The following is a 14,634-nucleotide window of genomic DNA, read 5'->3' as shown; positions in this document are numbered from 1 at the left end:
GAGCGCCTGGTGGATTTGAACTGCCGACCTTTTGGTTAGCAGATGTAGCTGTTAGGTCTAAATCTGATCATTTCTGCGTTATAAAAAGAGCAGATTAGACAGACAGACACACGGAAAGACAGATGCCATGCCAAGGAACTCCAAGGAACCCGGGAATGCACGAGGCCACCAAGAAGGAAGGAATTGACACAGCCAAGACCCTAATCTGGACTTTTTAGTTTCCAGAGCTGTGAGAAAATAAATGTCTCTTCTCTGAAGCCACTCATTTGTGGTATTTGTGTTACAGCAGCGCTGGAAGCTAAGACAGGGAGGGAGCAGTTACTGGAAGCTGGAGAGAGCAGGGCCAAGAGGGGCTCCCGGCAGGAGCTGGGCTCTCCCATAAAGGGAAGCAGCCAACCTGTGGCAATCCTGGCAGCGGAATCAATACTTCCCTGACTCTGCTCTCCTCCCACCCTCTGGGCTCCAGTTAGTGCTGCCCATTGGCCAAAGCCAACAGCAGCTAGAGGGCAAGGGAGCCCAGGTGATACAATCCACAGAGTAGGACGGATCTGGAAGGGCAAGCGTGTGGCACCCTTCTGACCCGGTATAACACCTCTCTCACCTACTCCTCTGGCTGCGTTTTCTGAGCACCTGCAGTGTGCCGCTCTGAGCTTTCACTGGAAGAATGCAGTGAATGAACTGTTCTCAGGCTCTGCCTTTAGATGAAATGGAAAGCTGACTCTTTGCCAAGCCAAAAAAAAAAAAAACCTAAAAACTGAGAGGCTGGAACGGAAGAAATGGTTGCCAATGTCCCTTGCGCCAAGCGTGGGGCACTTCTGACCACGTCTCCAGAGCCCAGCCCCATGTGGTAGATCGTTTCTGTGGGTGAGAAAGGCGCCTATTAGTTCAGCATCTCAAATCGGCATTCCACGAGCGTGGCTCATCAGTTACTATCCTCTGGGCCCAGGAAGGGTCTGGCATGCTTCGTTTTCACTTAGGAAGTCGTTTGTTGTTTATTATGTCAATGCTAGGCTTCATTTACGAAACAACACATTCCGCTGGACATATGGACACCAAGAAACACGACCAAGTCCAGCCACAAGATGATCTAGCACTTTCTTAGGGAGAGCATGGCTGGGGATGCCAAACCTGTCTTCCACGGGCCCATTCTGGATCTTTAGGTAAGTGGAATAGAAGGCACACTGCTCTGTTTCTAAAATGTGAAATGGTCATCTAAAGGGGGCTTGTTGGAGCTGTAGAGGATTTAGAGCACGAAAGGCCCTAGCTATGTTTGGACATCTGCAAACAGAGACTATGGGAGAGAAAATGGGAGATAGGGCCACCAGCACTGCTGCCCAGACTGTGCACTGCACCAGCTCCTGGAGCCACCATCTCATAGGTTATGGCGTGCATGGCACCCTGGATATTGTGCAGTGTGGTGGCCCTGGCAGGGATATAGTTCCTGGTTCATGTTGTAATAGGCTGTCTGTGCTGTACTCTTGAGAGCCAGAATCCTGGATCTGGCGACTGAAGATGGGCTTTAAAACACGCCCAGTTCTTTCTTTGAGGGATAGGATGAGTCCAAACATCAGTGGAAGAAGCAGCTTCAGAGTCAGGACCCCATTCAAGTCCTGGTGCAGTCATTTATGACTTGTATAAACCAAAAAAAATCCCACTGCTGTCGAGTCAATTCTGACTCATAGTGACCATATAGGACACAGTAGAACTGCCCCATAGAGTTTCCAAGGACTGCCTGGTGGATTCAAACTGCCGACATTTTGGTTAGCAGCTATAGCTCTTAACCACTATGCTACCAGGGTTTCCCAATTCACATAACCATCTGCAACTCAGTTCAGTTCACTGATCTGTGAAATGGAGAGAATAAAACAACTTGTTGTTGGGATGAGAAGAGACCATTCATAAGCACATGCAGTAAACAAAAGATAAGAGCCACATGTAAGACCGTATTTGGAGCGGACAACAATAGTAACGCTAGCTAACATTTATTGAACCTTGGCGTAGTGGTTAAGTGCTAAGGCTGCTAACCAGAGGGTCGGCGGTTCAAATCCACCAGGCGCTCCTTGGAAACTCTATGGGGCAGTTCTACTCTGTCCTGTAGGGTCACTATAAGTTGGAATTGACGGCACTGGGTTTTGTTTTTGGTTTTTAATGAGCTGTGCTTTCTGCAAAGGGCTTTCCGTAACTTAACTCATGTAGTCATCTCAGCCCCCTTTTGCAGCTCTGTCCCATTTTACAGATTTGGAAATGCACACAGAGAGATTAAGGGTCTTGTCCACGGTCACCCTGCTGGCAAATAGCAGAGCTGGGATTCAAACATAGACACTCTGACTTCCAAAGCAAGCTCTAAACAACTACATTGAGTTTGGCAATTTTCAAAAAGCAGATGTGCATTTTCATGACATGAAGAGTTAATCCAGAAAACACCATTTGTGAAGATTTTGCAAGAAGGAAGAATTTCAAAATGTGGACTAGCGCAGGAGATGATCTGGCCCAGGAGACGAGCCTGCTGGGAGGTTGCTGGGTGTGTGCCCAGCAGGAAAGGCAAAATCCTTAGCCTCCCTCTGCTACCTCTGCCTCACCCTGCCAGGGTATCTTCTGTCCTCCTGCCCATTTCCTTCCTTCCAGAGACTCACCTGGAGGCCAGGTCACAAAGTGTGGAGCTTCGAGCCCTCCAGAGAGGTGGGCAGAAGGCAAGAAGGTTGGTTTCTCTGTCTTTCTGCCTCCCTTGCCTGCTAACCACCGGCCATCTGTTCTGATGACCAACCGCATAGATTTCTGCAGACACCCACAGCGACCAGGGCTGGATGCTCGTTTCACAGGCAGGAATGGAGGCACCCTGCTCTGAGCCAGGCACCAGGCCAGGGCTAGGGCCAGGCATACAGCTATGTGTCAGCAACCGAAGTAGGCAGTGCGAAGAATACTGGGAAGGGGGCCAAAGGAGGACAGAGAGAGCTCGGCACAAATTGCCTGGGACAACCACGAAGGCGCCATAGTGTAGGTGCGTTTCAGATCTTGAAATCGGGGCAGGAATTCTGGACATGGGGGATAGGAGGCTTTATGAGTGATGAGGGCCACAGGGGCCAAGGTATGCAGATGTGAAAGAGTGGAAGGTGCTGAGGGAACAGCTAAGGGTGGCTTGGGATAGGATGAAAGTGGACCCACTACTTAGGTTTGAATCACAGATCTTGATCTGTGTGATCTTGGCTAAGTTACTTTACCTCTCTGTGCCTCATTCCCCCATATGTAAAATGGGGGTAATAATAGTATCTACCTCATAGAGTCCTTGTGAGAATCAATTCATTTAAGTGCTTAGAACAGCACCTAGTATACAGTAAGTGCTCAATAAATGTGAGCTGTGACTGTTTTTTTTTTTTTTTTTGGTCACTGTTACTCCTGCTGTTTGTGAGTACATGGGAAAAAGGGCACTAAGGCCTCCTCGAATTCTCAGTCCAATAGTGTCTCAGTCATCCAGTGCTGCCATAACAGAAATACCAGAAGTGGATGGCTGTAACTAAGAGAAATTTATTTTCTCACAGTTCAGTAGACTGAAAGTCCAAATCCAGGGTGTCAGCTCCAGGGGAAGACTCTCTCTGTCAGAACTGGAGGAAGGGCCTTGTAATCATTCTTCCCCTGGACTAGGAATTTCTCCCCGCAGGAACTCTGGGTCCAAAGGACGTGCTTCGCTCCCGGCACTGCTTTCTTGGCAGTATGAGGTCCCAACTCTCTGCTCAGCTTCCATTTCCTTTTATCTCTTGTGAGATGAAAGGTGGTGCAGGCCATACTCCACGGAAATTCCCTTTACATTGGATCAGGGATGTGACCTTAGTAAGGATGTTAAACTCCCACCCTAATCCTCTTTAACATAAAATTACAATCACAAAATGGAGGACAACCACACAATACTGGGAATCATGGCCTAACCAAGTTGACACATATTCTGGGGGGACACAATTCAATCCATGACAAATAGTAAGGCCTCTGTGCTGCCCCTGGTCACCCCAGCCCCAGGCACACACAGGCTCTGGGGACCGCCAGGGCGGGGTATCCAGGAGGCCACTAACCTAACTGTGGATACAGGCTGGGTTGGCCTGAGGTCTGAGGAGGTGGACAGAGGCCCAGAGCAGCAACGCCACACTATTACTATGTGGCTACTGATGTGTGGAGCAGCGGGATAGTGGGTGAACAGGACAGAGGGCTGCTCCGTGGCTCTTCTCCCAGCTTCTCATCTGGGGGTTATGGCGGGAGGCCCCTGGCAACCAGGGCCACTGCGGGTGGATGTGGGTGGAGAAAGACTCTTGTCCTTTTGCAGCCAGGCCCCCCTGAGGCTACGGGGCAGATCCTGACCCTGTGTTGGGGACAGGGTGGGGGAAGGGCTGCAGGCGACTGTACCTCCAGGGCAGGCCTGAGCTTCTGTCGTGGCCACCGTGGCCACTCAGGGCAGACACCGAGCCTGTGGCCTGTGGTCACGGCAAAGGCAGGGCGAAGACAGGCAGGACTGGGTGTGCCCGGAGGGGGGAGGGGGCCCAGAGTCCCGAGGAGGAGGAGGACCTGGCCTGGCCAGGAAAGAGACTCGCCAGCGTCCCCAAGCCATCGCCAACAGCCGCGGGCAAGAAAAACCCAAGGGCGCAGCACCTGCCCCGCTTGCTGCGCGTTGGTCGTAGAGGGGTGCGGGCGCCGAGCAGGGTGACGGCGGCCAGCATCCTGGACCCTCGCAGAGCAGGTACGTATCCCCCGGAGGCAGGCCGCTTCCTCCTGCCGAGGTCGTGAAAAATCCTGTCTCGCCAAGCCCTGGAAACCCAGTGCGAATGGGGCTACGGACCTGGCGGCCATCTCCGCGCCTTCCGCTACGGGCAGGTCCCCGGACCCCGGCGACGGAGAGCGGCCCCACGGCTCGGCCCCGGAGCGAGCGGGTGCGGGCAGGTGCGGGTGTGTGCCGGGAAGGCAGGCGGAGAAGTGTGCGTGTGCGTGCGCAGGGCCGACAGGTGCGGCCGTGTGCGCGTGCGGGGCGAGTATGTGCCAAGCACTCGCGTGCGCAGGGCCGACAGGTGCAGCCGTGTGCGCGTGCGCGCGTGCGGGGTGGGCATGTGCGGAGCTTCGGACTGTGCAGAGCGGGGACGGGGACCGGGACAGGGGCGGGGGCGGGGAAGGGGACAGGGGCGGCAGAAGCCGACGCACCTCGAGCAGCCACCGCAGGCGCTTAACCGGCGCAGGCAGACGCGTCCTTGCCAGGTGTCAGCCTTGAGCACCACCCGCTGGCGCGTCCCGGCCCCTCTGGGGGCGGGGGTGTCGGGGTGGGGTGTCTCCGCCTGTGGCCGCCTCTGGGCTGGCTCCGCTGCCACCTAGTAATTACTTAAAAAAAAAAAAAAGTCTAAGACAGCTAACACTTCATTTCCCAGAACTCGGTGGCACAACGGGTCTGAAGCTTCCGTTTGGGCCAGCCTTTGAACTCTTTCCTTCCCCGAAATCTTTGTCCCTCCTACGCGAGGGGCAACGGTAACCCACTGAGCGGGATTGCTGAGACCCCAACAAGCCACTGGAAGAAGGGGAAGCTGGCAGATGATGGCGGACAGGAGGAGCGAGCGCCAGGTGGGGGACTGGTTGGCTGCTGCCCCCTGCCTGGCAATCAAATGGTCTAATGAGAAAGCAAAGGCTCTGATAATCTGCAGGCTGGAGACAGTGCCTGCGGAGGTGAAATGGCACCGGGAGGGGAGGCTCTTTGGCATTCACCGGTGGGCAGTGGAGAGAGTGCTGACCTGGAGCAGCAGCCACTTGGCTGTGTGGCTTTGGACAGGTCACTTGCTGTGGCTAGGCCTCTGTAAAGCGAAGTAGATAAGAAATACTAGCCATGGTGTTATGGATTGAATTGTGTCTGCCCCCTCCCCCCAAATGTGTATCAACTTGGCTAGGCCATGATTCTGTGTCCCTCCCCCCCGCCCCCGATGTGTATCAACTTGGCTAGGCCATGATTCTGTGTTCCCCCCGGCCCCCCAATGTGTATCAACTTGGCTAGGCCATGATTCCCAGTATTGTGTGATTGTCCACTGTTTTGTCATCTGATGTGACTTTCCTGTGTGTTGTAAATCCTACCTCTGTGATGTTAATGAGGCAGAATTAGAGGCAATTATGTTAAGGAGGCAGGGCTCAGTCTACAAAATTAGATTGTTTTGAGTCAATCTTTTCTGAGATATAAAAGAAACAAGAGACTGGGGGAACCTCATACCACCAAGAAAGTAGTGCCAGGAGCAGAGCATGTCTTTTGGACCCAGGGTCCCTGTGCTGAAAAGCTCCTAGTCCAGGGGAAGGTTGATGACAAGGACCTTCCTACAGAGCTGACAGAGAGAGAAAGCCTTCCCCTGGAACTGGCACCCTGAATTCGGACTTCTAGTTTACTAGACTGTGAGAGAATAAATTTCTCTTTGTTAAAGCTATCCACTTGTGGTATTTCTGTTATAGCAGCACTAGATGACTAAGACACATGGCCACGTGGAAGAGGGGTTGTGAGGACAAAAGAGATGTGAGAATAGTTTGAAACGATACAAATGTGACATGAAATGGTTATCTGTTCTGCTTCACATTCCTTCCCTACCCCACCCCCCAAAAAAGAAAAAAAATGCAAGGTCCAAAGAAAAGAAAAAAGAATTTCTGACCGTAACTGTGGAACCACGGCTGCAACAAGGTGGATGCTATAGGCTACATATACACTAGCGTATGACAGTTAAAAGATGCCTTGGTGGCGCAACAGTTAGGCGCTTGGCTGCGGCTGTGCAAGAGAAAGAGCTGGCAATCTACTTCCGTAAAGATTACAGCCTAGAAAACCCTGTGAGGCAGTTCTACTCTAACACATGAGGTCACTATGAGTCAAGAATTGACTCAACGATACCTAAGAGCAGCACAACACAGCAGTTAAGAGCAAATTACCAAACCTCTTTTTTAAGCCTGTGTCTCCTCTGAGAAATGGGGATAATAGTAAAGCTTACGTCCTAGGGTGGTTATGAAATCATGCAGATAAAGCTCATACCTTAAAAGCCATACAAAGGTCTCTAACTGTGAGCTCTGAGTATTCTTGTTACTGCTGTTATGTTGTGCCCATCTGGACAGAGAGCACACCATAGGTAGAGAAGACATACCTAAGAGGAAACAGAGTGGAAAACAGGTTCAAGGCAACAACTGCAAAATGTAGAGGCTTCCAGAGTTTCGTGGTGTTCAGGGGATGGGCCTTACAGAGGGCCTGGAAGGAGTAAACAATATCAGCACCCATGGTATTTTCCATCTCATATGCATGCTAAAGCTGGACAATGAAGAAGGAAGACCAAAGAAGAGTTGACACATTTCAATTGTGTTGTTGTTGTTGTTGTTAGGTGTTGTTGAGTTGGTTCTGACTCATAGCAACCCTGCGTACAACGGAACGAAACACTGCCTGGTCCTGCACTGTCCTCACAACCTTTACTATGCTTGAGCCCATTTGTTGCAGCCACTGTGTCAATCCATCTCATTGAGGGTGTTCATCTTTTTTGCTGATTCTCCACTCACAGATTGTGGTGTTGGCAAAGAATATTGAGTATACCATGGTCTGCCAGAAGAATGAACAAATCTGTCTTGCAGGAGGTATGGCCAGGATGTTCCTTGGAAGTGAGGATGATGAGTCTTCATCTCGTGTACTTTGGACATATTATCAGGTGCGACCGGTCCCTGGAGAAGGACATCATGCTTGGCAGATGTCATGGATTGAATTATGTCCCCCCCAAAATGTGTGTATCAACTTGGTTAGGCCATGATTGCTAGTATTGTATGGTTGTCCTCTATTTTGTGATTGTAATCTTATATTGAGGGGATTAGGGTGGGATTGTAACACCACCCTTACTCAGGTTACCTCCCTTATCCAAGATAAAGGGAGTTTCCCTGGAGTATGGCCTGAACCACCTTTTATCTCTCAAGACATAAAAGGAAAGGAAAGCAAGCAGAGAGTTGGGGACCTCATACCACCAAGAAAGCAGCACCTGGAGTAGAGCGTGTCCTTTGGACCTGGGGCCTGAGGAGCTTCTCGACCAGGGGAAGATTGAAGACGAGGACCTTCCTCCAGAGCTGACAGAGAAAGAAAGCCTTCCCCTGGAGGCGGTTCCCTGCATTTGGACTTTTAGCCTACTTTACTCTGAGGAAATAAATTTGTTAAAGCCATCCACTTGTGGTAGTTCTGTTATAGCAGCACTAGATAACCAAGACAGTAGAGTAAAGGCCACTGAAGAGGAAGAAGACCCCCAATGAGATGGATTGACACAGTGGTTGCAATAATGGGCTCAAATGTAGCAGTGATTGTCAGGATGGTGCAGGACTGGGCAATGTTTCCTTCTGTCATACACAGGGTTGTCATGAGTCGGAGCTGACTCGACAGCACCTAACAACAACAACAAGGTCACCATCAGATAAGAGGAGGAGTATGGTGGTAGTGATGGCGGTAGAGTGAGCATTGAGCTTTGGCGTCAGAATCCCCATTTCATCCTTTCTAGCTGGCTGGCCTCAAACAAGATACTTTACCTTTACGAGCTTTAATATCTCATAGGGAAAATGGAGATAATAATATCTACCTCACCCAAAACCTCACAGAGTTATAAAAATTAAAGCCAAATAACCATATAAACAAATCCAGCACATGGTAGACCCTTAAGTGATTTTGGAAAAAAATAATAGTTACGTTGTAATTATCTATTGCTACATAACAAACCATCCCAAAAGGTAATTGCTTAAAATAACAATCATTTATTTTGCTCACAGATCTATGATATGGGCAGGGCTTGCTGGGGATGGCTTGTCTCAGACCATCAACTGATACTGCTCAGCTGGGCCTGGAGACTCTTTTTCCAACTTTGCACATTTTTATGGCAGCAGGTTGATCCAGGCTGTCCTCTGGGAGCTCAGCCAGTGCTGTCGGGCAGGATCTTGGACTACTTGACCTTCCTTATAACATGGGACCTAGGTTTCAAGAGCAACTATCTCAAGAGATAGAAAGTGGACGCTGCCAGTCTCTTCAAGCCTAGACTCAGAAACTAGCACAGTGTTGCTTTCACTTTATTCTGTTGGTCAAGTAGTCACAGAGCCCACCCAGATTCAAGGGGAAGGGACTTAGACCCCACCTCTCAATGGAAAGATTACCAAACAATTTGCCACCATCTTGGATCTACCACAACTTGAAAGTCCTCACTTTTGCTTTTTCATTTTTTTTCCTGGGTGCCATGGTGATGAGTTAATTAATCTTTTTCAGAGGAGGTAGGGTTCCTCCCAGGAAAGAGCCAGAAAAAATACAAATATCCATGACTAGGGTCTTACCACAGAATATGTTTTGTTCAGAATCAGTTTCTCTGGGCCTGATTCAGGTCTGAGGGAGGCGTCGCCATAGACAGATAGATATATTGACTCCAACTTGTGGAGACCCCATGTACAACAGAACCAAATGTCCTGCATCTTTCTCACAATCGCCAACATGTTCGAGTCCATCGTACGTGGTGGCTTTTCTGGGATCTGTTTCCCTGGAACCTCTGAGGCTCCAGTCCCCAGCTCTGTTACAACCCCATGTCTTTAAAACAAGAGGGAGGAGCCAGAGAGAGAGTGATTTGGCTTCAAGAAACTAGATTTTAGCAGGAGGCCATGGTTGAGTGCAGTGAGCATCTCTGCTACTCTCAGTTCCTTGACGTCGGTCTGTTGTTCATGAGGGCTGCTGCCTGGGTGTTTGGAGTGACTGTTATCATGCATTATCAGTTTATTAATTGATGGGCTGGAGCACCCTGGGTGGGGAGGCAGGAAACTGTTGGGGCTGGCCCAGGGTTGCCATGGCAATCTGAAGGCATATGGTCTGTGCTGCCAGCCTCAGAATAGGAAGGATGCCCCAGGCTGCTCAGACCTTTTCAGATTGCAGACTGGAAGTCTCTCTTTCAGCAGCAGGCTTTCCAGGTAAAGCGTTTTCACACATGGTCACCCACCCATGCCCTCAAGAGTCAAAACCAACCTTCTTCCTGTTGCCTCATCCGATATCCTGTCTCCCCTAGTTCCTTACCTTCTAATATCGGTTTCTGCCAGGAAGAAATGGAAAGACTGGGATTTTGGTTCATTTATTCATCCAAACCTTGTGCATTTATTTTTGCACCAAACCACTGTTCTCCCCGGCAGAGAACAAAAGAGCCCCAGCTCCTATTTTGGGAGCTTAGCAGGGAGATCGGCATCAACAAATAAGCATTCAAATTCCCATGCATTGCATTTGTAATTATTAAAATACAATACACTCAAACCTCAGTTTGAATCCTGGCTCTGCCCCTTGTCAGCTGTGTGACCCTTGGTCCTTGATGGCTCTTGTTTCTTGGGGAAAGACCTGGCGATCTGAGTCTGGAAAGATTCCAGCCTAGAAAACTCTAAGGGCCAGTTCTACTTTCTGAATGGACTCATAGCCCCCAACGACAACAAAAAAAAGTGGGAATAGCAGTACTTAGCTTATAGAGTTGCTGTGAGAGGGCAAGGGTGGTTCAGGGGTAGAATTCTTGCCTCCCATGCCAGAGACCTGGGTTCCTTTCCTGGCCAACGCACCCCAAGTGCAGACACCACCTTTCTGTCAGTGAAGGCTTGCATGTCGCTGCGATGCGAATAGGTTTCAGCAGAGCTTCCAGACTAAGGTGGACTGGGAAGAAAGGCCTGGCAATCTACTTCCAAAAATCAGCCAGTGAAAACCCTATGGGTCACAACGGTTTGATCCTCAACTGGGCATGGGATGTCATGAGTAGGGGGCTGACTCAATGCAGCTAACAACAGCAGGGTTGCTGGGAAGCATTGTCGAGGCAGCCTATGGGAAGGTTCCAGCCTGGTGCCTGGTGCACAGCGGCAGCTCAGAGCATGTAAGCACCTGTCCTGTGTCCCCTTCTTCAGCACTCCCTCCTTACGCAGAACTCATAGCCACCTTCTGTGTGAGGAGCCCTGACAGCTGTCAGGCAGCCACAACGTTGGAACATACACGCTCCTCTCTCAGAAGTCTGCAGTTAGCCAGGGAAGGATTGGAGGTAGTCAAGGAAAGATGGAGTTAATGCTGACAGAGCTGAGCAGAGGGAGAGGCGTGTTCATCGTATGGGTATCAGGGAGGGCTGCGTGAAGGGGGTGGTATTTGAGCTGGGTCTTAAAAAGTGGTTCTGAAACTTTGGTGTGTGTCAGAAAACCCGGGGAAATTTAAAATGCAGACTCTCGGACCTCATGACTAAGTGATTCTGGTCCAGTGAGGCATGGCTGTTGTTTTTAGGTGCCTTCTAGTCACTTCTGACTCATAGTGACCCTATGTACAACAGAATGAAACACCGCCCGTCCTGCACCATTGTCACAATCATTGTTATGTTCGAGCTCATTGTTGCAACTAGTGTGTCAGTCCATCTCATTGAGGGTCTTCCTCTCTTTCCCTGACCCTCTGCTTTACCAAGCATAATGTTCTTCTCCATGGACTGGTCACTCCTGATAACATGTCTAAAGTACTTGAGATGAATCCTCGTCATCCTCGCTTTTAAGGAGCATTGTGGCTGTACTTCTTTGAAGACAGATTTGTTCATTCTTCTGGCAACCTATGGTATATTCATTTCTCTTCATGAACATCATAATTCAAATGCATCAATTCTTCTTCGGTCTTCCTTATTCATTGCCCAGCTTTCACAATGCATACGAGGTGATTGAAAATACCAAGGCTTGGCTCAGGTGCACCTTAGTCCTCAAAGTGACATCTTTGCTTTTTAACAATTGAAAATGATCTTTTACAGCAGGTTTGCTCAATGCAATGCATCATTTGATTTCTTGACTGCTGCTTCCATGGGCATTGATTGTGGAACCAAATAAAATGAAATCCTTGACAATTTCAATATTTTTTTCTGCTTATCTTAATGCTGCTTATTGATCCAGTTGTGAGGATTTTTGTGGCATAGCTTCCAGCATCACAGCAGCATGCAAACCACTACAGCATGACAATCTGACAGACGAGAGGTGGGAGGCCAGGGCAAGGCCTGGAAATATGCATTTAATAGGCAACAGGGGACAGGTTTCAGCTGAGCTTCCAGACCAAGACAGACTAGGAAAAAGGACCCGGCAGTCTACTTCTGAAAAAGTTAGCCAGTGAAAACCTTATGAATAGCAGCAGAACACTGTCTGATATAGTGCCGGAAGATGAGCCCCTTGGGTTGACAGGCACTCAAAATACGACTGGAGAAGAGCTGCCTGCTCAAAGTAGAGACGACCTTAATGATGTGGATGGAGTCAAGCTTTTGGGACTTTTTTTCTGATGTGGCACGACTCAAAATGAGAAGAAACAGCTTCAAACATCCATTAATAATCAGAACATGGATTATACGAAGTATGAACCTGGGAAAATTGGATATTGTCCAAAATGAAATGGAAGGCATAAACATCGATAGCCCAGGCATTAGTGAGCTGAAATGGACTGGTATTGGCTATTTTGAATCAGACAATCATATGATCCACTATGCCGGGAATGACAAATTGAAGAGGAATTCATTCATCATCAAAAAGAACATTTCAAGATCTATCCTGAAGCACAGCACGGTCAGTGACAGGATAATATCCATACACCTAAAAGGAAGACTAATAAATAGGATTATTATTGAAATCTATGCACCAACCACTAAGGCCAAAGATGAAGAAATTGAAGATTTTTACTAGCTTCTACAGTCTGAAATTTATCGAACATGCAATCAGGATGCATTGATAATTACTGGTGATTAGAATGCGAAAGTTGGAAACAAAGAAGAAGGATTGGTAGTTGGAAAGTATGGCCTTGGTGATAGAAACTATGCTGAAGATCTTATGATAGAATTTTATAAGACGAATGACATTATTTGCAAATACTGTTTTTCAACAACATCAACAGCGACTATGCATGTGGACCTTGCTGGATGGGATATACAGGAATTGACTACATTTGTGGAAACAGACGATGGAAAAGCTCAATATCATCAGTCAGAACAAGGCCAGCGGCCGACTGTGGAACAGACCATCAATTGCTCATATGCAAGTTCAAATTGAAGGTGAAGAATATTAGAACAAGTCTACAAGAGCCAAAGTACAACCTTGAGCATATCCCACCTGAATTTAGAGACCATCTCAAAAATAGATTTGACACACTGAACACTGAAGATCGAAGACCAGACCAGTTGTGGAATGGCATCAAGGACAACATACATAAAGAAAGCAAGAGGTCATTAAAAAGACAGAAGAGAAAGAAAAGAACAAAATATATGTCAGAAGAGACTCTGAAACTTGCTCTTGAACATCGAATAGCTAAAGAGAACGGAAGAAATGATGAAGTGAAAGAGCTGAAGAGAAGATTTCAAAGGGCGGCTTGAGAAAACAAAATAAAGTAGTATAATGACATGTGGAAAGACCCAGAGTTAGAAAACCAAAAGGGAAGAATATGCTTGGCGTTTCTCAAGCTGAAAGAACTGAAGAAAAAATTCAAGCCTCGAGTTGCAATAGTGAAGGATTCTATGGGTAAAATATTAAACGACGCAGGAAGCATCAAAAGAAGATGGAAGAAATACACAGAGTCACTGTACCAAAAAGAATTGGTCAAGGTTCAGTCATTTCAAGAGGTAGCATCTGATCAAGAATGGATGATACTGAAGGAAGAGGTCCAAGCTGCACTGAAGACACCGGTGAAAACAAGGCTTTTTGTTTTGATGGAGTTGATGGAATACCAATTGAGATGTTTCAACAAATGGATGCAGTGCTGGAAGAGCTCATTCATCTATGCCAAGAAATTTGGAAGACGTCTACCTGGTCAACCGACTGGAAGAGTTCCCTTATTTGTGCCCATTCCAAAGAAAGGTGATGCAACAGAATGCAGAAATTATCAAACAATATCATTAATACCACACGCAAGTAAAATTTTGCTGAAGATCATTCAAAAGCGGTTGCAGCAGTCCATCGATACAGAGCTGCCAGAAATTCAAGCTGGATTCAGAAGAGGACATGTGTGTAACAAGGGATATCATTGTTAATGTCAGATGGATCCTGGCCGAAAGCAGAGAATACCAGAAAGATGTTTACCTGTGCTTTATTGACTGTGCAAGGGCATTCGACTGTGTGGATCATAACAAATTATGGATAGCATTGTGAAGAATGGGAATTCCAGGACATTTAATTTTGGTCATGAGGAACCTGTACACAGACCAAGAGACAGTCACTCGAACAGAATAAGGGGATACTGCATGGTTTAAAGTCAGGATAGGTGTGTGTCAGAGTTGTATCCTTTCACCATACTTATTCAATCTGTATGCTGAGCAAAATAATCTGAGAAGCTGGACTATATGAAGATAAAAAAGCATCAGGATTGGAGGAAGACTCATTAATAACCTGCTTTTTGCAGATAACACAACCTTGCTTGCTGAAAGTAAAGAGGACTTCAAGCACTTACTGATGAAGATCAAAGACCACAGCCTTCAGTGTGGATTACACCTCAACATAAATAAAACAAAAATCCTCACAACTGGACCAATAAGCAACATCATGATAAACGGTGAAAAGACTGAAGTTGTCAAGGATTTTATTTTACTTGGATCCACAATCAACAGCCATGGAAGCAGCAGTCAAGAAATCAAAAGACCCATT

General features: G+C 47.8%; 1 protein-coding gene across 2 annotated transcripts in view; it reads left to right on the top strand.

Moving 5' to 3' along the window:
- Positions 1–14,634, top strand: part of GPR68 (G protein-coupled receptor 68) — a 34,836-nt gene that overhangs the window by 3,970 nt on the left and 16,232 nt on the right. The window contains exon 1 of one of the 2 annotated variants that reach the window (XM_049898435.1): positions 3,792–4,720. The exons of the other annotated variant lie outside the window; for it this stretch is intronic. The gene's annotated coding sequence lies outside the window, so the exon portion shown is untranslated. Of the gene's footprint in view, positions 1–3,791; positions 4,721–14,634 lie in introns of those variants that run through there. 2 annotated transcript variants of the gene reach the window in all.

The sequence above is a fragment of the Elephas maximus genome, chromosome 10, assembly GCF_024166365.1.
Source record: "Elephas maximus indicus isolate mEleMax1 chromosome 10, mEleMax1 primary haplotype, whole genome shotgun sequence".
NCBI classification, from domain to species: Eukaryota; Metazoa; Chordata; class Mammalia; order Proboscidea; family Elephantidae; genus Elephas; species Elephas maximus.
The sequence above is the reverse complement of the archived record's forward strand: the minus strand, read 5'-3'. Positions and strand labels throughout refer to the sequence as shown.